Source organism: Silene latifolia, chromosome 4 (genome assembly GCF_048544455.1).
Source record: "Silene latifolia isolate original U9 population chromosome 4, ASM4854445v1, whole genome shotgun sequence".
In the NCBI taxonomy this organism is placed as follows: domain Eukaryota; kingdom Viridiplantae; phylum Streptophyta; class Magnoliopsida; order Caryophyllales; family Caryophyllaceae; genus Silene; species Silene latifolia.
In genome coordinates this window covers 70,544,707-70,567,875 of record NC_133529.1, presented here as the reverse complement: position 1 = coordinate 70,567,875, position 23,169 = coordinate 70,544,707, and the positions used below count along the sequence as shown (strand labels likewise).

Sequence of the window (23,169 nt, the reverse complement as noted above, 5' to 3'; positions counted from 1 at the left end):
CAGCCCAGCCCTTATCATGGCCACTGTCCAAGTTACTCAGAAGAGGAGTAGTAGACGCCCTGAGCTTAAAACTTATACGGCCAAGACTGTTTGTTTTAACAGCATAACAGGTCTTCAAATCGTCAAGAGAAAAAGAAATATTGTGTTTTTTACAGAGGTTCTCAATAGAACATACAACTTTCCACACCATTGGCATTAATTGATAAGATGGAACACCGATTTCCTTAATAACATCAACCATAAGAGGAGAAAAAGGAAGCTTACAGCCTGCCCTGAAGGCCCAGTCATGGATGCAAAACCAACCAGGACAAGCCCAGTCAGCCCTGATAGGAGAATCCTCAGGGATCCAGACTTCAGCATCAGCAGGGATGATCCCCTTATCCTTCAAAATCTTCTCGAACTCAAGCTTCAAACGGTTTGCAGGAGACTGATCCTCATTTAAATCCTTCGTAGGCTTGAATTGGAAAGCACCATGAGATATTGAGATAATCTCCAATGGAGGATCACTCGGCTTACTTACTATGGGAGATGGAGCAGCAGAAGAAGCAGGCAAGGTTTCAGAAGAAATTTCCTCAGGATTCTGAGGAGGAGGAGGAGTTGCAGGAACCGCTACCCTAGTAGATTTTTTCTTCGAAACCATTATTTAAAGGATTATGGAAGATTGATTAAAGATTGAGGAAGTTGGGAATTAAGAAAACTGAAGAAAAATATTGTTAAAGAAAGAAGATAAGAAGAAATTGCGTTGATGAGTTCAACTTAATGAAGCACACAAGTATTTATAGTGGAAAAGATTAGGGTTTCAGCCGCAAAATCATTAAGGCAAGTTGCAGTAAATAACCACGCGTCAGCAATTGCAGTAAAAGAGCCGTTACAGGAAACTAATCAGGAAAAACTTAACCGTTGGGTAATCTTACCAATAATAAAGTTATCTCCTAATTTTTCGTCCTGACACACTGCAAATGAGGAGATAAGGGGCAATTGTTAGGCCTGGAAATCCGCAGACCTTCCTGATAAGTATCTCACCCGAACCTGACTGCCAGGCTGTCAGGGTGCCAGGCTGTCAGGGTGCCAGGCTATCAGGGCCCATGAAGATAGGCGTCAGGCCATGGAGAGGACAACGGTCAAAATATCAGGACGATATCAGACCATATTCGCGTATATTAAAGGAATTAAATGCGCAGCATTAAGTATGAAGATTATGCAGTAAATACGATAATTAAGGGAGAAATATTCGGTGATTATTACTGGCAATTATGGAGAATATTCTGCCTTTAATACCAGATCAAGCAGCCGTTCAGGGAAGAAGACTATATAAGGAACACTTTGAAGATTTCAGAAGGCATCTCACATACATGCAAGAAGAAATATACGCAATACTTAGAGAAATACAAAGATTGTTATTATCAGATAATTATTCTCTCAATTTACATAGTGAAATCCTCTCCTGGCTTGGTGCCCGTGGTTTTTTCCCATTCAAGGGTTTTCCACGTACAAAATTGTTTATCTCGTTATTATTGTTATTTCATTCACATCTTGTTATTATACCCTGACGACCTGACCAACAGACTACCTAGAGCTAGTTAACCCTACACAGTTTCACCCTGACCTGATTTCGCCTTGCGCAAAATCCACACAAAACAGTTTCCTTCCTCATTTGAGGTCCATGTGCTAATTGCGTTTCCTCATATGATGTGTGCTATTTGTCTATTAGATTGCGTTCTTGTGTAGCTACTAACCATGCAGGTAAGTATCAGAAGCAGTGCTCGCTCCAACTGGGGGCTTCGCCCAAGTCTTCATTCTCCCCAGCGCAACAATATTTTGCAGTATTGCTCACTCAAGATTTCTTCCATGACGGTCAAGATGTTCCTAATCGTCAATATATTCCCCAGCGAGAGTTCATGACAGCCGATTGCACTTCTCGAGAGACGGAGTTTGTTTAAAAGCAGATACAAGCAGATTTCCCAAAAATGATTCAATCCAGACAGAGTCATTCCCCAACAAGAGTTCGCTTGAGACCGACGCAAGGAGATTCCCCAGCAGTTTCTACCGACGTTTTGCTACCCTCAATATTATTGTTTCCTCACAGAGTTCGGCAAAGGTGTCATTCTCCAGAAGTTCCCAAACCAGAGCCTCCTTCCTTAGGTTCGTAAACCCAAAGTTAGGATTCATACCCTTAGATTCTTAGATCCCAAAATAGCTTCCCTTAGGTTCATAAACCTGAAAGCTCTCATACCAAACGTCCTTAGGTTCATAAACCCATAAATCCTTTTGGAGTTCTCGTACCTCAGAAAGCTTAAAACGCACGCATTTAAAACAAGAATTAGTAACCCAGTAAGTTCCTAAACTTAACCTTAGGATCCCAATTCCTCTTAGGTTCACAAGCCTTTAAGTTCCCATACCAGCCTGTCTTTTTAGGTTCATAAACCCCAAACTTCCCTAGAGGTCGTACACTTCTATCCTTAGGATCATAATCCTTTAGGATCACTTTTTCTTAGAGTTCGTAAACCCAAACCTTGGTTACTCCTTAGGTTGAACTTATATTTGGCCTCATTCCTGTCGATGTTTTCCTTTAGGGCCCCACACCCTAGCACAATCCTTACATATCTTTTAGGTCTTACCCTCAGCTCCTACGCAACTCCAGAAACATCTCAGGAAAGAAGTCTCAGGTATGGTTTCTTGTTATGGATGGCGAGCCTCCTTATGTAGTCTAATGGACTTTAAACGACCCTCCCCAATAGTCGACAGACTCTAAATTGTTCCCGACGACAGGTCCTTGGCTCAAACCCCTTGAGCCGCCTCGCGTCGCAATAGTAGTCAGGTTGTAATGTTCGATTGACCTGATGGCTATACTTTGACTTTTGCCTTGTCCAAGCCTCAATCAAAGTGGGGCTCTGTAGATACCTCATTTCTACACCTCCCGCCAAACACCCAGTGATGATTGGACCGCATGTTTAGCATATATCGCGATTTTATGACGTTTTATAAATCGGTTAATAAACGGTAACTCATACACTCTTGTCTACCTCATGGTCATCATCTAGGTGTCATTACGGTCGTTTTAGCAGTAATTAGAGTTCATTTGGAGTCCGGGTAAAAAACCGCTTCATTTTCCTAAAACCGTCAAATCCCGAGTCAAAAAGCAATGTACTTGTCTACCTAAGGTTAGGATGTAAAATGTTAGGAGTATATCTCATTTTTAGTCCTATGTCACTTCTTTGGGCTAAACTTAATTTTTACATTGCAAAATGTGCATTTCATTTAGCTAAAATGACAACCCGACCTTTAGCCCCATTTTACGAGGTGATAACGACTTTTTGGGGTCACGCCTATTTCATAGAAAGTTCTATATCTCTCTCTTAGCTTTTTAACGCCACCGAAATCACCTTAATTCGAGTCTTGTAGAGAAACTTATGCCTAAAATACGACAGGCTGTCAAACGCATTTTCTCGCGCAGAAGAACGCTACCCGAGAAAGGACTCAGCAAATGTTGCGCCTCTTTGAAAGATCGCAGCACCTGCTGCGACTTTTCTCCAGGCTTTCTTTTTGTCCATGTTTCCGTGTTTCAACTAAGTCGGTTGTTTTCGAATCTTTCTTTTCTATTCTTTTCCAAATTCTACCCTTACCATAATTCCTTCGGGTGTTTAGTATAAATAGAGGCCTTTGCCTCACATATTTTTTATGCGAGTGTCCGCCCTTCTCTTCGCCCTTTGCATTCTAAGACCTTGCTCTATGCTTTCGACGCCAACGTGCTTGATCAATCGACCACGTAAGCTCAGATCATTCTGAGTACCAGTCACGTTTGCATGACCGACCAATTTGACCACTACACCATAATTATTCAATAATTCAATCTTTTTAATTCCTTTTTCAAGGGCACTTTCATATTTGCATAGATCGAGTCGAGTTACCACTAAAAACCGATTTAGTTAAATCTCGCGACGCTAACATATAAGTTTGAGGGTATAAAATCCCAATTTATTTAATGTATTTTATTTTATTGTAATTAATTAATGTACGAGTTTATGTCATAAGAATGTTCAAAACCAACTTTAAAAACCATCCTTTAAAACCGTATTACAAATCAGTTGAGATCTGACGTCAAGAAGAAACGCAGCAGCAGCTGTGCCTCTTCGAAGAGTCGCAGTACATGCTGCGCCTCTTCCTGAGGGTGCCACTACTTCTGCTATTCTTCTTCTTCCTCGATCTTCTGCAACCTTTTCTATTTTTCTTGTTCTTTCGTTTCTCTTGTAATTTTCAGTATATAATCATGTTCTAACCAATCCTTTTCAAATTATAATGCTTAATTCGACATAAATCCCTTATAATTCAATATTTGCTGGTTTTTGTCACAAATTCGAACCCGGGTTTAAGAGGCTCGATTTGTTCATATCAAGTCCCTTGAATTCATCTTTGATACACGTTTTAATTCTGTTTTCGTCTTTGATTCTTAATCTTTAATTTCCGCCTCTAATTTCAAGTTCGCATATAAACTAGTTTCCGACATTGTAAATAATATATAACTTATAATAATTCGTTTCAATCCGTTTTCATCATCTTATAACAATATTAGTATGTATGTAATCTGTTAATCACTTCAATTCGAGTTCTAATCGGCCTTAAAATTACTAACGAACATTAACAACCTGCGAGTATGACTTTCACCGTCGGAATCCAACTAGAGAACAGACGCAAATATGATGCGCCTCTTCCAGAGGACACAGTTTATGCCGCGCCTGTTCTAAGTTGGCTTCTGCCTCTGAACTCCACTCGTTTTGACGTATGCTTCTAACTAGGTTTCTAATTAACTGTTATTCTTATTATCACCATAATTCGACATATTTTGAATATATTTCATATTTTCCATATTCTCTATTTTATTTCTTTATTTTTATTTCTGTCCATCTGTTGCAGGATAAAAATTTAACACCCCCATACTCCAAGTGCCTTACCAGGACCACTTAAGGCATGAAAGTGCTATCATCTCAGTTACCCGAGGCAATGATAAACAAATAGACAATAACGAAACGTACTTTAATAATAAAGTTTAAGCGATACAAACCAAATCCGAACTGACAAAAAGAAATACAACTGTTCTCCAAAGTGTTAACCAACTAAACAACTAAAAGAATGTTCGACACAGCGGAAGACTTCTAAAACAGCTCGTGATGACTCAACCCAGCTATCCCATGCGCATCAACTCATACTTGCTCAATAACTGTTCACCACCCCCGAATGGATCACCAATGTTTTTAAAAAAACAATTAAACGTGGTCAGTACTGATTACACAAAACAAACAGCTGCAATAAACAGTATTACCAATCACATCAATCCCCAACTCCGTCACATCACCATACACCTGACTACACACTAAAGTGTGTAGTCCTGCCAGAATACCCATCGCAACAAGTATTCCACACCGCCAGTAGGGGACCGCAGTCGTTCTCACCTAAGCCATGCTCATCCCATCCGAGCGATAACCCCATGTTCCTTAATGTGCACATCCCTTCTGTGGCGGGTTCCAGAGAAGGCGAATCAAGGGAATGAAGCCACTCCCGCAAGTGACTCAACTCAGCCGAGGACGCACCTCGCAACCACAGACAGTTATACAATAACCACATTACACTACTAACAATCACCAAATCAGAATCCAGTGCCAATACGTATACAATCACAACAGATAATTACCAACACAACCATGTAATCAATACTGAGTAGGGAAACCCTACCTGGAATAGCAATCACCACAGATGATCTAGCAGCCAACCAGAATCTCTCCTCCTATAACATACACACATACAATTACCAACTACACATCACAAAACACCCAAAACCCCCCAACATTACCCAATTAGGGTTTTAATGAAACACAACCAAACGCTATAAAAATTATACAAGGAAATTACCCTCGACACGACGATCACAACGGTATAACGAACGAGATGATCCGCCGAACCTAGCCTTGGGGATTTACCAATAACGCGAGCGATGCGAACAACGTAACTTCTAATCTCTCTTGAAAGGTTTTAGAATGTTGAAAAGTGTTTAAGAAAATAATGACGGAAGCTTTTATATTAATCTCACGTTATTAACAAAACCCGTCTAAACAAACCCGTAAAACACACTTACTCGATCGAGTAAGTGCCTTACTCGATCGAATCCCCAACTTACTCGATCGAGTACAATACATGCAGCCTACTATTTTGCGTAAGAAGTTACTTACTCGACAGAGTAAGTCCCACTCGATAGAGTACCCATTCGGGGATGGTGAGCAGTTGTTGAGCAGGTATGATGGCTTACGCGAGGGATAGCTGGGATGGAGTTACCACATGTCGTAGAGTCTTCCGCTGTGTCATGAACTAGTTGTTTTAGTCATTTAGATTTTGAGAACAGTTGTATTTGTTTTAACAGTTTCGGAGTTGGTTGTATTGCTTTAAACTTTATTATTATTATTATTATTATTATTAAAGTACACTTCTTTATTGTCCATTTGATTATCATTGCCTTGGGTAACCGAGATGGTAACACTTCCATGCCTTAAGTGGTCCTGGTAAGGCACTTGGAGTATGGGGGTGTTACAAAGTAGTATCAGAGCGACGATCTTGAAACCTGTAACCAATGAACCTAATGAACATAGGGAGTCAAACTAAAATGAACCCGGGTAGGAGTTGTAGGAGCTAATGCAAAGCCTTGGGAGACGTCCTAAAGTCGCGAACTCGTCTTACAACTTTCAACCGGTCCCCATGGGGTGTGTATCGGGATCTCTATGTGTTTATCTTGTTTTGTGTATCTATATAGTAATGTGTTGTGTGAATTGGTGGATGCATCCATGTGGAGGATAGGAGATGTGTGGTGAAAGATGGTGATGATATGATTATATATGTCATTGATTGAATACGTGAATTGCATGATAGATGGTTTATAACATGGCTTATTAGAAACATGGAAGGGAAGTTACTGTTATTTGTGTATATAAAGAGATAGTGTATATATATGTTTGTTTGTCGTTTACTATAAAAGTATAGATGGTTGGGAGTGTTGAGTTAAACATGCGGGTAGTATACGATTCAACATGACTCGATCGAGTGGGAGACACTCGATCGAGTAGGTGAGTAACTCGATCGAGTGGGCGACACTCGATCGAGTAGGCAGTTTTTCGTTTCTGGACAATAGCCTGTTTTTAGGCACTCGATTGAGTATGTTTGGACACTCGATCGAGTGGGGTCAACTCGATCGAGTAAGGAGGTGGCTCGATCGAGTAAATTTTTGAATGAATTCTGGTCAGGTTCTGGAGTCGAGGCACTCGATCGAGTAAGTGGGCAACTCGATCGAGTGATCTCAACTCGATGGAGTGGGTTGTGGCAATCGATCGAGTAGGTGTTGTACATGTCATTTTCGTGTTTTGAGATATGGGATGTGCGTTCATGTTCACATTTTCTTATATAGTTTTAAGATGCCGCCAAAGAGAACCGCGTTGTATGCCAGGGCAGAGAACATGAGTATAGATAAGATTGTTAAGATGTTGGAGCACCTAGATGCTCTTACTGAGGCTTTGAAGGAAGTGGGGAAAGATAAAGAGGCGAGGCCAGATCACTTCAAAATAAGTATACATATAGCGAGGTTTAATCCTAAGGAGTACATGGGAACTAGGGCGCCAATTCTGCTGGATAATTGGCATAGAGAGATGGATAACATACTCAATATGGTGCATTTTCCAGAGGAACTTCGAGTGGAACAGGTTGCGTTCTACCTGAGGGAACAGCTGGTGAGTGGTGGGATAAGGTTAAGGTGAGTGCTCTGGACTTATATGTGAAACAGGGGTTACCTGCTATACCATGAGATGAGTTTAAGAGAGCTATGAGGCGAGAGTTTGTGCCGGAGCATGTGCGTAGTAAACTGAGAGAGGAGTTTGATGACTTTAAGATGACTTCTGACATGACAGTTGATGAGTACTACCATAAGTTCAACGAGAAATCTAGGTAAGCAGAGGATATGGGGCTGAACCAAGAGAACTTGGCATTGAGATTCGAGAAGGGGTTGACACCCAAGATTATGGAGAAGTTGCCGGTAGGGGTCCTTACAGATGTCAAGGAGGTGTATGAACGTGCCGGGAAAGCTGAGAGGTTAGTAGAGATGACCAAGGAGAATCGAGAGCGAGCTTCTGGGAAGAGGAAGGCTGAGAGTGAGGGTGGTGATCAGTCTAGTTATCAGAGGGGCGACCATAACCAGGTGGGAGCGTACTCTCAGGATCGGGGTTTAGGGGTGGAGCTTCGTACGGGCGTTGCCGTGGTGGTGGTGGTAGCAGCAGTTAGGGCTTGTCTTGTTTTACTATGGCGGTATGCGCCACAAGAGGCATGAGTGTACCAGCGCTGTGAGTGGGGATTTCCAGAGACCGTCACAGGGGAGTTTCTCTCAGGGTCCATCTCATAGTTATGCTAGTAACAGGCCGGCTGGGTCGTGGAATAATCGGGGTGGTCAGAGTAACAACAATGATGGGGCTAACCGCAATGGCGGTAATTCATATCAGACACCGGCGACGAACAACAACAACCAGGGGTCAGCTGCTAAGCCGTCTACTTCAGCTAGTACTGTCCAGGGAGGTGGGCAGAAGACCAGTGGTAAGCTGTTCATGATGGAGAAGCAAGCAGCTGAGGATGATGCTCACGTTATCACGAGTAATTTTCTTGTTAATGGAGTCTTTACCTTTGTTTTGTTTGATTCTGGAGCGTTGTAGTCGTTTGTATCATCGAGTCATGCTAAGCTTTTGGGTTTGAGTGTGTATGAGTCTGTAAAAGAGGAAGTTTTTATACCGTCGAGTGAGTTTGTATCTTGTGGGCGGTTGTATAGAGGTGTGTCTATGATAGTTGGGCAGGTTGACTTACCCGTGGACTTGTTAGAGTTTCCTTTGGAGGGTTTTGAGATGATAGTTGGTAAGGACTGGTTGGGTAAGTATAAGGCTAAGATAGACTGTCATCAAAAGAGGATTTCTTTGAGAGGTCCTAAGGGGATTAGTGTGTCTTGGGTTTGTTGTCAAACCCAAAGTTAAGCTGATTGTAGCAGTGAGCAATGATGCCTCCGCTAGCTGAAGTACGAGGACTGGTAGGAGGAGTAGGGGGATGACGAGACAACGGGTCGACCTCCAAGGGTTCAGGCCTAGCAGAGCTGGAGTGAGTAGGAGGAGTCAGAAAAGAAGCATCAGGAGCACTCCTCTTGGAGGCAGATGCCACATCAGGGCTGGCAGCGGATCTCTTTCTTTTTGCGCTCTGGAGGATAGCTTCCAAAATGTCAACTTTTGAACCTGCAAGCAAACATCATTTCAGGAGTCAGGAAAATTGAGCTGTCAGTAAGGTTTCATGCAAACTGAAACGATTACAGAAAGCTTACCGAAAGACATACTGTGAGAGACGATTGAAGGGGGTTGGAGGAAGAAGCAGGAGAAAATCCAGGAAGCAGGTCAGGAAACTTTCTCTCTAACTGAGGAATGCAGAATAACTTGTTACGGGCAGGGATCTGGGCACCAATACGGGTCAGCTAGCAGGGACCTGCACGAGAATGATGAAGTAAGATAGTAAGCAACAAGATAAACGAATCAGATGACAGGAAGGCTACTTACTCGAAGTTATGACCCATTTCTCGAAGATGTAATCGGCAAGCGACTGGATAGAAGCCTTCCTCACAAAGAAGAAGTCCTCTAACCATTTCTCATCCCGAGATTTTGACACATGCCTAAAAGGAGCCTCTTCAGAGCTCCGGAATGAGAATTGGCCCCTACCCAGGGACCTGATATCATACATATGGGCCAGATCGCCCAGAGAGATGGAGTTGCCATTATTTTGACAAGCGGCCATGGAGTAGAGAAGAACCCTCCAGACAGTGGCAGAAATTTGTGTCATGGCAAAGTTATTTGTAAAGATGAAGTCTTGAACGAGTTTGAGAAAAGGGAAGCGAAGACCATATCTTAATGGGTATAAGTAAAAGCAAACCCACCCTGGACGGATGGCATCAACTTTTTGGCCGGGCTCAAGAATGGCGACATCTACCCCGTCACCAAGACCAAGTAAATCCTTGATCAGAGGGATGTCGGAATGGGTCAGGGCAGAGTTACAGTCATGGGGGTGAGTGAAGAGTCCCCGGGAAGGAAAGACCGGGTCAGGGTTGCGATCAGAGAGTGTGGAAGTCGATGATGAGTATCGGGTTTTTCCCATGGCGAAGAAAGAGAAAATGGGAATGAAGAAGGAAAGGGAGAGGAAAATACCTGGGGGCGACGAGAGTGGAGCAGTGAAGCCGGCAGAGGAAGTAGGGAAGGAAGGTTAAGGATTTGAGAGAGAAAGAGAGAGTTTTTATGGGAAATGATTTTGTGATGAATGAAGTAAAGAAAGGGAGTTGAGATTATAAAGGAAGAGAGAGAGGGGGCGCGAGAAATGAGGAGAAGGGCGGCAGTGATGATGGATTTGCATGAAAAGAAGGCAAATGACGACTTAGGGTTTTAGCAGTTGGTTACGTAAATTCCTTGTTCGACACCTCGAAGCGTACTTCACAAGAAATTTGGGGCAAACTGTTTGGGGTAAAAATCACATAATAGGAAAGGCCCACTTAATAAGTAATGGACCATAAGAGAAGGGATAGGAGAAGGGGAGCCCACGGTTAAGGTGAGTACAAGAAAGGGAGAATGGGCCGACATGCATGTGAGAAGAAGGCTGAAGCCCATTAAAAGAAGCATCTGAACTTAGGAAAGAGGAGTCAGGGAGAAGTCAGGGAGATCAGGGAGAATAAAGGAAGATCGTGCGTTATGGCAAGAGTTATTATGGAAGTTGTATTCCTTTCCATAATGAAGGTAGGATACGTCTAGGGTTCTTACCCTACAAATAGTCAAGGAAGCAATCAGAGAAGGGGGGATATTCGTTCAAGATCCTACACGACCAATACCACGTGTTAACAAGATTTACATTCCGTCTCAATTGTAATCATCCTCTTATTCGAAGCTAGTGCAATATTTGGCAAGGTACCGTCCCTCCCGCGGTTGTTCCTGCATTGGGTTTTCCGCGTCACCAAATCTTACATGTCAATTTAAATTACGAGCATTATTTCCTTATTTAAGTATCATCATACAAACGACTAATCAAATAACCGAGTAAAACCACATTGACCTAAAACAATCAATTTGGTAAAAATCACCTAAACACTACCCCAAACAAAACAAGTCAGTATAAAGTCTTCTTCATGGGCCATAACAGTGGAGACTAGGAGTGCTTGTGTTCATTATGTGTAAATAAGCTTTTGAGCGAATCTGGATGTATGGAGTTGGACATCAGATCCGTCAAAGCCATTTATCCTGGGCATTGGCGATTGTTTAGCAAAACAAACACACACTGATATGTGTGCTATAATATTGTGTTGTTCACCTACATGAGCATTAATCAATTTTACTTGGCATGGCATATACATTTTGTTGGCTTATTTTCATATTACTGTTGTGGAAACCCTCAGGCAACATGTGACTCGCTTTGATCAGTAATTTGATATTAACTTGACTAACAATAGCCTATAGTATCAATGCTTCAACTTAAGCTTTCTCTTAATGTGTACTTTGTAAGGTAATAAATAGGTAGTTTTTGAACTTTACATCAGTTTAGCCTCACGAACCTTCAAGCGAAGGAATAAATGAAGAAATTTTCCCCATGCTGATGCCCAATTTTAGACATTTTAATTTTGGCTCATGTTATTTGGCAGTTTGGAAATGGTGAAGTTTTTAGTTCAGGGCAGATATTGGAGGGACAATTTACTTGTGGAGGGGTTTCTTATTACCTTTTGTGTCTAAGATGAGACATACATACTACAGATTTAGTATACAGAGACAAATAAATGGAGTGGGAAGTTCGAAACCAACGATTTATCGCTCTACCCGTGTACCAAACTTGTAATCCGCTTTACCAACGGGAATAATAAATTAAAATTAATCAAAATATTTTAAGCAATAGTTAATTTTAAACCTCCCATGCATTACACGGGTCACAAAACTAGTTGTTTTGTGAAAAGCTAATGAAAAACAATTACTTGAGAATTTTCAATATTATAACCAGTAGATAAATTACACAGTGTAAAAATAAAAGCAACTTTATTTATTCTTTTCCAGTATTTTATAAACTAGATAGCAAATAGAATTAAAATACTCACCTTCTGTTGAGCGATGATTTAAACTAAATTGTTGTTGAGTAGTCATGTCAATTTTATTGAGAGAAAAATTATACTCATTAATCTAAAACATAAAAAAAACTAATAACTAAATAAAAATAAATTACAAATCAAATTAAATTTATAAATGTAGGTTATCCCATGAGAAAAACGTAATAGATGGAAGTTTAATGACAACAATGGACAAATTTATAAATAAGAAAAAAAATTTGATAATTAAATTATTGTTTAAGAAAGTGAATAAATTACAAATTTCTTTAATAAATTAGCAATATGCAATAAATTTTAAGAATACTTCAAGCGTAATGAAACTAATTACAAGGATTTGAATACAAATAAAAAAAATTCTTCCAATTGTTTGACAAGTTTGTTTAATTACAAATTTATTTTGAAGACAAAAAATGACCGAATCTGTTGATTATTTTCAATTTAAAAAGAAAAGTTAACAATCAAACCTTGCCTTCTTGTAATACTACGGTTTTCTATGTCTATGGGTACTCTATCGAGTGGGGCTTACTCTGTCGAGTAAGTATATTTTTACGCAAAACAGTAGTCTGCCTGATGGGTACTCGATCGAGTACGTGTGGCACTCGATCGAGTAAGGGGCACTCGATCGAGTATGTCATTTACTCGATCGAGAAAGTGTGTTTTACGGGTGATTTTGACGGGTTTTGTTAATCATGCGAGATTAGTATATAAAGCCTCCGTCATATTTCTTAATCTCTTTTATCATTCTAAAAACTCCTTTTGAGAAGAAAAGAAGTTACGTAAGTGTGTTCCTCGCATTGTTAACAAATCCCCAAGGCTAGGAGTGCCGGATCATCTTGCTCTTTACGCCGTTGTGATCCTTGTGTCGAGGGTAAGCTTTTTATATAATTTTTATAATGTTTTGTTAAAGTTGGTTGAAACCCTAATTGGGTACTTTGGTGGTTTTGGGTAGTATTGTTGATGTTAGATTGTGATTGTTTGATTGTATGTTTGATAGGAAGTAATTTCAGTGAAGGACGATGTTGATTAGCTGATTGTGACAATCTTGGTGATTGTTGTTCCAGGTAGGGTTTCCCTACTCAGCATTGGCTACATAATGTGTGGTGATTGTTGTTGTGATTATTGGTTAATTATATTGTTGGTTGATCTTGATGGTTGTTGGTTGTATATTGTTGATTGGTTTGTATCTGTCTGTGATCTTCGGGGCGCATCCCTGGCTGAGTGGAGTCACTTGCGGGAGTGGCTTCACGCCCTTGATTCTCCCTCTGTGGAACCCGTCACAGAGGAGATATGCACATTAATGAACTTGGGTTTATCGCTCGATGGAGATGAGCGGGGATTTGGTGGGTACGGCTGCGGTCCCCCACTGGCGGCGTGGAGTACTTCTTGCGATGGATACTCTGGCAGGGCTACACACTTTAGTGTATAGTAAGTTATGTGGAGATTAGGGATGGAGACTGGAGATTTGTTTGAGCTGTTTGTGATATTGTTCCTTTATGGTGTTTGTTTTATGTAATTAGTATTGACCCCGTTCAAATGTTTTAAAAACTGTGGTGATCTATTCGGGGGTGGTGAGCAGTTATTGAGCAGGTATGAGACGATGTGCATAGGATAGCTGGGATGAGTCATCACGTTGCAGTTTTAGAAGTCTTCCGCTGTGTCGAACATTTTGTAGTTGTTTAGTAGTTGACAGTTTTGAGAACCTTGTATTCCCTTTTAACAGTTTTTGGAGTTTGGCTTGTATCACTTAAACTTTATTATCATTTAAATAAATTTCGTTATTGTCTATTTGAGTATCATTGCCTCGGGTAACCGAGATGGTGACGTTCTCATACCTTAAGTAGTCCTGGTAAGGCACTTGGAGTATGTGGATGTCACAAAGTGGTATCAGAGCGACGATCTTGAAACATGTAACCAATGAACCTAATGAACATAGGGAGTCATACTAAAATGAACCCGGGTAGGAATTGTAGGAGCTACTGCAAAGACTTGGGAGACGTCCTAATGTCGCGAATTCGCCCTACAATTTTGAACCGGTCACCATGGCATATGAGTCGGGATCGCTATGTGTTTACCTTGTGTGATATGTATTCATATAGTAATGAGTTGTATGAATCGGTGGATGCATGTATGTGGAGGATAGGAGATGTGTAGTGAAGAAAGATGATGATATGATTATATATGTTGTTGGTTGGATATATAAATGGCATGATGGATAATTTATGATCTAGCATAATAAGGAACATGTGAATAGGAATGTTGTGTCATATACGTATATTGTATTTGCGTAAAGTCATATAATGAAGTTATATATTTGTTTACTGTTGTTTCATATGCACATGTTGGATGAATTAATTGGAAAAGATGTAGTGACAATTGCATGAGAATATGAATTTCGTAATTAAGAATATGTTTACGTGACGAAGGGGAGTTATAATAGAGTTGTATTAGTAACATGGTAATAGAATTTGTAATGTATAAGTATGTGTTGTTTTACGAAAGGTTATAAAGTTAAAGCATGCGGGTAGTACCTGATTAATAAGTTGAATGTTATATGAGCATGATAGATGTTATTGTTTGGTTTTGGTAGGTAGTAACTTGTGGTTAGGGATGGTGGTTTTACAAGTATCGAGTCGCTTTTGTTCACCTTGTTTATGTTTAAGTTGTTTGAAAGAGAAAATCAAATAGTTATGTTGTCTGTTTATAGAGAGGTTATCTTTAAACTGTTATAACTTGAGATTCATAAATTATTTTGATGTGATTCTAATTGGAGGTAGTAGATTGTTCTTTTACAATTCTAACGATAGGTCACACGCCCAAAATGACCAAGAAACAAGTGAGTTATGACCGTTTTACGAAATTTGGACAGTGCTGAGAAATGCGTAGGGTACTCGATCGAGTGGCACTCACTCGATCGAGTGCACCTCTTGTTACTCGATCGAATAACCCTTACTCGATCGAGTAGCCCTGGTAATTTGTTTTACGTGTCTCTGACCTTCTCCTACTGGATCGAGTAAGTCACTCACTCGATCGAATGACCTGTACTAGATCTAGTGACCCCTGTTTTGGGTCATATGCTTATTTTTTTGACTTCGTTGCCTATTATGTTTAATTCAAAGGTGTTCTTTTACTTCCTTATGCATTGCTTTACATGTGTGTCGGTCTTGATGCGTAATTTACCTAATCTTATGATGTAAGGAGTATCACCTGTGGTGAGTATGAGTTCGGTGGGGAGGACATGAGTTATATGCGGTTGTGATAGGTAGTGAAAAAGAAAAGGAAGATTGGTAAGGCTTATTAAGGCATGAATCATGTTTTGTGAGAAGAGATGAGTGATATTATTGTGTGTTGAGTAATGTAAAAGTAAGTGAATATGGGCAAGGAATGATGTGAGTCTAAGGAACGTGAGAATGAAAAGATGGAAAGTAAGGATGTGGATAGTGGCAACTTGAGATGTGTAAAGAATTATGGAGGAAGATGGTTAGGAATCATGTGGGTTAAGAATATATGTAGTGAAAGATCGTTATAGAGGGGTGGAGAAGAGTGGTATATAGTAAACTTAGCGCAGATATGCCGCAACGTGGATTTGCAGATAGTGAATGAGTTTGGGAATTTGAATTATCAAGAGGTGAAACTAATGTGTGATTTCCTTGGGCAACTAACGTTATGAAATGATTTTTGTGATTCTAAAAAAAAAGGTAATTGGAGATCAGTGTGAGTGATAGCATGAGATGGACTGGACTGATTGGTGATAAGTGTGAGTGATAGCATGATAAGAGAAGATCTATAGTAATAAAAAGTGAGATGATACTTATATAAAATAATGGGATTTGAGTTTTGTAGCAATGAGAAGGTAACTAGAGCACTAAAGAGTTAGGTAGAAGGAATAAGGAGTTGAATCATTAATTGGTATTGTTGAGTGTAAAGAGATAAGAAGGATAAAAGTAAGCTGAGAAAGATGTCGATCGGAGTTATGTGATATAGAAGTCAGGAATCGTCCAGATGTATGATACTATCATGAGGATGTTAGTTAATGGTTATATATGAGTTTCAGGACAATATGATTAGTCATGAGTTTCGGGGAATTAAGGAAAGTAAGAAGTCGGGTAAAGAATTTACACGATATGAGATCTTGGTGGTGAGTTGGGTGACGATGCAATTAAGGATGGAATTGGGAATAGTGTTCAGGTAATTTTTGTTGATGGATTTGATGTTCGTTATTTGGGATGTTAACCAAAGATAGGAAAGAAACCGTAATGTTTAGAGATTAGTGTAAAAGGTTTGTTATACGAGCAGTTGGGGTATTGTGGTGTTGTCACTAGTGGTTAAGGGTGATGATAGATAAGAAGGATAGCAATTCTAAAGAGGTTGATTTTGTAAAGGCCGGATTGATATGTATGTTTGGGAGGAAGTATAAGATGTGGTTATATGAGGCGAGTGCTAGTAGTTGAATATTAATGGTATGGTTATACTTGGCAGGAGGTGATGGTATGCGAATGGGAGAATATGTTATGAGGGGCATACGAGTTAAGCTTGGGCGAGAGGTAACCTTTATCAAGTGGTAACTTACGTGATCTGGGTTGACTAGTTGGATGTGATTATGAGTCTATGATGTGTATAAACGTTTGTGTGAGGTTTTGACCTCACGATAAGTGGTATGGTGTGATAGTCATAAAATTGTTATCTAAATGTTCTGTAATATATGTTGGATACGGTAACCTAATGGAATGATGTTTAAAAGTGATAGTTTGGGTGATCTGGCATGGCTAGTTATATTTGTATGTGTATTCCTGATATATGTTTATTCCGTAAAAAGGTATGGATGATATTCATGAGATTCTTGTCTGTTTATTCCGTATAATATGTTGTGTTAAGATCTAGTAAAGCAGTTTTGAGTAAGTTTTCTTGTCCGAAAAGTTATACTGAGTCAGTGTTTATGGGAATGGTATGTGGTTGTGATGTCTATCGATGTGGTTGTTGTGCCTCGAGTGGTGATCCGTGCACGGTACTTCGTGTTGTGATGCGGGTATTTTTGCGCTGCTGTGCGGCTGTTGGTGGCGGTGTTGTGATGCCGTCACCGGTTCTGGTGGAGTAGGCGGGATGAATGCGATTCGAGTTTCGAAAGTACATACCAGTTATACATAGATTGTTGTTTTGTTTGCTGCGGTTTTCTGTGAGTTTCAGTTTGGACAGATAGACGGTTGTTTTGTTTATTGATATTTCTTACCAGTTTCAGCTTGGGCGTGAGGGTAGAGTATGATATGGAAGAGAGTTGTGTATGTTTTCGTTGTTGTCATGGTATAGTGATATCCTGTTGATGGGACACAGTTGTGAGAGGTTGTTACAGTAATTTTGATCTTGTTTTAAGATGAGGCATTGGTAGACATAGGAATGGCAAGTGAATAGTTGAACATGTGTTGTACTGATCTGAAAGCTGTAAGTGGTTCATAAATTTTTATTGGGACAAGTGAGTATAGGGTGTTTGAAATTAGTATAATGTTAAGTTATGGATGAGTTTTGCGGTAATGAAAGAAAAGAACTTGAGGATCTAGTGTGAGTGTGTGTTATAATTGTGGATCGTGAGTTCTGAGTATGGAGATAGGTGCATGTATAGAGGACTATGTCGTTTTGGCGGTAATAGAGAACAATTGAAGTTTTGGTTAAGCTAAAGATTTTGTGGTATAGGTTAGGTGGTGTGCCGAGTGAATTGAGGTATGGGAATTGTCGAAGTAAAAGAGCTTTGGATATAGGAATGGTGAGTGTTTAGATTATAGGCGGTTATCTTTGACATGTGGTGGTGATGAGGATAATGAGAAGATATAGCTAAGGATTTGGTATTAGTGAGTTACGAGGACGTAACATTTGTCTTAAGAGGAGTAGGATGCGATAAAAGAGAGTTTCATGGTTGTGCATGTTGTAGTATAATTGGAAGTAGAGTGTTGGTGTAACATAAAGGATGGATCTTTGTTGTGATTGATTTTATTAAATGTCATGGCCCTGCTTGTAGTAGTTCGATGTTTAGGAATGGGAGAATATTTCGATAGTGTTGACAGTTGGATAATGATGTTTATGAGTTCGATAGTGTTGACAGTTGGATGATAATGTTTATGAGTTCGAGAGTGTTGACAATGGGATGATGATGTTTATGAGTGTGATTAAACTTCGAGGACGAAGTCCCTTTTAAGGGTGGTAGAATGTAACATTCCGTTTGATGTTATGAGTGTCTTGATATCGCATTTTCTAGTGGATAATATGTTACGGAGCTAGCGGCGTTTGTGGATAGTAGTTGGTAGTGTTTGGAGTTGGTGTCGAGAGAGACTATGACGTAGTTGATACGATATTGTAGATACCCAGTATCTGCTGAGACTCCAACAAACACCCGATGATTATCGGACTACAACATGTTTTGGAATCGCGGCGTTTGATCGACAGTTTGTGTACAACTTTACGTCGGAAAACATAAAACGATTTCGAAAATAAAACATTTCAAAACATTTCAAAAATACCTGGAGTGTTTAATGCATGACGACGGGGTCGCAATGACACTTACTAGAGTCAAAACCGACACCGGACCAAAAACCGACTCAAAAATTCAAATCCCGCATCCAACAACGAGTCAAACCGAGTCAACCACCAAAAACAAAACATTTCAAACCTTCTACCTTAATTTTTCCCGGATTTATGTTTGGTCAAGTACCAAACATATGACTACAAAACCTAGGATAGAACAAATCATGATTGCATTTGTGTGAAAGCGACAACACACCTCAAAGACCCGCGACGTGGCACGCGCCTCTTTGAGCAGCCCAGGTAGCCACGTCGTCTCCCCCCCCCCCCCCCCATTTGAGACTTACGCGAGTGTCCGCCCCCTCTTTTCTCCCTTAAAATTCTCGACTTGACTTCTTAAGTCACAATCCGACGCGTATTTACGACCTACCTATCGTAAATACAAGCCTTACACATTGTTTGGTACCGTCATCGTGCATTAAATCACTTGACCGACCACTTCGACCACTACACCGTCAGTAATCTTAAAACACTCTTTTTACTTACCAAAACGGTTTTAAACCGAGTTTTTTCCGACCAAACGAGTTGTTACACTTACGTCGGTCACTCGCCATAACCAAACATGTAAGTATGAGAGTGTAAAAATCCTCTTTTTATCATGTTTTCATTTGTTTCATGACTGTAACATGCTAAAACATGCATAACATGAACCAAAGTCAATATATATATATATATATATATATATATATATATATATATATATATATATATGTATATATATATATATATATATATATGTATATATATATATGTATATATATATATATATATATATATATATATATATATATATATATATAGATTTAGGATCCGGTGAGAACGATTATTCGGTGAGAACGGTGAGAACGAACTAACTACCACCTTTTATTAAACACTACGACATACAAACCCCATTATAAACAGCACACTGCCAAAACCAAATTCCCATTCATCCCCATCTACCCCATTACCAGAATCCGGTGACCACCATTATCGCCGACACCGAGCTACGGCACAGACCGCCGTTGTTAAGACGTTGGCATAGACCACCACCGTCGTCGTCCCTATCTCGCATCTCTCCTCTCCTTTATTCCGCACCCAAATCACCGACAGTGACTGATCGGGAATGACAGAGTTGCCGGACGTGATCCTTTTGTCGTCAATAGAAGCAGATGAAGATTGGGGATGAGAGAAGTTCACCACGACGGCACGAATCCCCAAAATTTCGGATTCTTAAATCACAGACCCTGATTCTACTTCCTTTGATTTTGAAATCTGGCAATCAACTATCCAATCTGAACTCCTTACCTTAGCCGGTTCCCACCGATATTACTCGCCGGAAAATAAAACTAACCTTCTTCCACTGATAAAATTGTTCGATATGGAAAAGGTGAGGTATAAGGAATGATGAGATTTTGCAGCACGAATCATGATGAGATTTGTGAGTAGTTGTGACTGCATCATTCAATTATGAACCTTATTGATCTATGTACGTACGTCTTAGCTCAATTGGTGTACTATTCTTTGAAACTTGATTATATTAATAAAAAACTTCTCGACAAAAAGTTTATATTGATAGAATAAAGTAAATGACTTACTCAATTTGTTGCGCTTCTTTATTTAGAAATAGCAACTGAATTCGATTATCGACATAATTGATATGATGGGATACCTGGAAACATCATCTATGTGTTTAATCGGTGTCTTCAAATAGTGTCTTAACATAAGTGGTAAGGCTAACTTCCAATTCATGTTTAGAGTAGCATGTATAATTCACCTAAACTTGAATTTTCTTCTGTAAAGTGTTACACGTTGCATTTGCTGGTGTACTGTATACTGTATGTAGTGGTAGTTAGTAGTAAGTAGAGACATTAGGGATTCCAAGGAATGAGGTAATGATGTCATAGTTGGATACTTTAACATTCATACTTGACTTATGTGATTTAATTTGCATGTTGTCTCCAGGGAACTTTGCTAGCAATTGCTAGAGGGAGCAGCACATCGGTCAAGGTGTGGGACACTGCGACATGGCAACTTGTTTCCACCCTAACAATTCCTCGTTCGGAAAACAGCAAACCATCTGATAAAAGTGCCACTAAGAAATTTGCCCTCTCAGTTGCATGGGGCCCAGACGGGAGACGGTTGGCATGTGGCTCTATGGATGGGACAATTTCCGTGTTTGATATGGATACTCGTAAGTTCCTACACCACCTTGAAGGTCACCTCATGCCAGTGCGGAGCCTCGTGTTTTCTCCTGTGGATCCTAGAGTCCTTTTCTCGGGGTCTGATGATGGGCACATACACATGTATGACGCCGAAGGAAAGAGCTTGATCGGGTATTTGTCGGGCCACTCAAGCTGGGTTCTGAGCGTGGACAAGCCCGGATGGAGCTGCTATTGCAAGTGGGTTAAGTGATAAATCAGTGAAGCTGTGGGACCTTGGCATTCGAGCCAGACAGACAGAGCATGACAAACCACTCGACATGGTTTGGGGTGTTGCATTTCGCCTCTGGTGGGACTGGATTACGAGCCTAAGCGACTCTCGCAAGTGTTTCAGTTGATAAAAGCATCTCACTATATGATTACTCTTAAACTTGGTTATTTCTTCAATAGAATGATTTTCAAAAATTTGTGTTTTTGTTTTGGGATCTGTTTATTTGACCATCTTATGGCATTGTTTATTTTAAAAAACTTATTGATTGGAGCTTGCTTGAACCCATTGATTATGTGGTTCTCACTACGGCCAATTTGCTTATCATATTTGGATACCATCTAAACTGTCCGTATGATCTAATCCAATTATCTAAGTGTGGATGGGTAAAGCTGTATATGTTTGAGATGTATAGTAGGGAGTAAATGCCCTTTATAAAGTGTATCTAGAATTCTTGAAAAAAGCGTACCTCAGAGTGTCTAAAGTGTGTATAAGATTTGGTAAAAAAATAAATCAATAAATAAATAAATAAATAAATAAGTGTATCTACTATGGAAAAAAATTGTATCTGCATCGTCATAAAGTGTGTATAGAATTTATGTAAATAACGTACGTATAAATGTATAATATTGTAAAGTGTATCTGGATTACCAAAAAAAAAAGAGGCGTATCTGACATGTATTTTAATGTATCTAGTAGCTATAAAAAAAGAAAAAAAATGTATCTATATTGTATCTAGAATTCTTCAAACAAGCGTACCTAGGAGTGTCTAAAGTGTATCTACGATTTGGTAAAAAAAAAGCGTATCTGACATGTATTTTTATGTATCTAGTAGCTGTAAAAAACGGATAAAAAATGTATCTGTATTGTTATAAAGTGTATCTAGAATTCTTGAAAAAAGCGTACCTAGGAGTGTCTAAAGTGTATATAAGATTTGGTAAAAAAAAAAAAAAAGTGTATCTACATTCTTAAAATGCGTATATAGAATTTTGGTAAAAAGTGTACCTACTTTAGTTAAAAGTGTATATGAGAATTGGTATAAAACAAAAAAAGTGCATCTACATTCTTAAAATGCGTATATAGAATTTTGGTAAAAAGTGTACCTACTTTAGGTAAAAGTGTATATGATATTTGGTAAAAAAAAAAAGTGCAACTTTTATATATATTCTAATGTATCTAGTGCGTTCTCACCGTTCTCACTGAATGGTCGTTCTCACCGGATCCCACCTCTATATATATATATATATATATGTATATATATATATATATATATATATATATATATATATATATATATATATATATATATATATAAGAGGCTTTTTTCAGGCAATTCTAGAGACTCCAACTTTTCTAAAACACAATTTTTATTTTTAATAATAAACTCAATTGAAGATAATTATTTTTGATCTAATAAAATAGGAGATATAGTAAATTACAAAAAGAATGAGTTTTATTTTTGAATCCTACATAAGATAAATCTCCAAAGAGTAATATACATATATATATATATATGTATATATATATATATATATATATATATATGTATGTATATATATATATATATATATATATATATATATATATGTATATGTATATGTATATATATATATATATATATATATATATATACATATATATATATATATATATATATATATATATATATACATATATATATATATATGATCCTATTTCTATATATATATATATATATATATATATATATATATATATATATAGAAATAGGATCATATGAGTTTGGTTTTTTTGGTGAGTTACCCCTCTAAATCTGAACCACTAATCTAATCTAAGGTGGATGGTTGAGATTAGATCTTACCCAACCTACAAATACCCACTTTTTCCTCAATATCCCCCATTATTAGAAAAAATCACTCTCTCTCCTCCTTCAACCTCTAAAAAACCAAAAAAAAAAAAAGAATCGATAAGAATTATGAAATTCAATCTTCATCAATTTCGTTCAAATTCTGACTACAAACTCTCAGTCTTCATCA

At 38.9% G+C, this 23,169-nt stretch overlaps 1 pseudogene; it reads left to right on the top strand.

Moving 5' to 3' along the window:
• The first annotated feature begins 10,201 nt into the window (after positions 1-10,201).
• LOC141651632 (WD repeat-containing protein VIP3-like) lies at positions 10,202-21,566 on the top strand (annotated as a pseudogene).
• Positions 21,567-23,169: the final 1,603 nt, after the last annotated feature.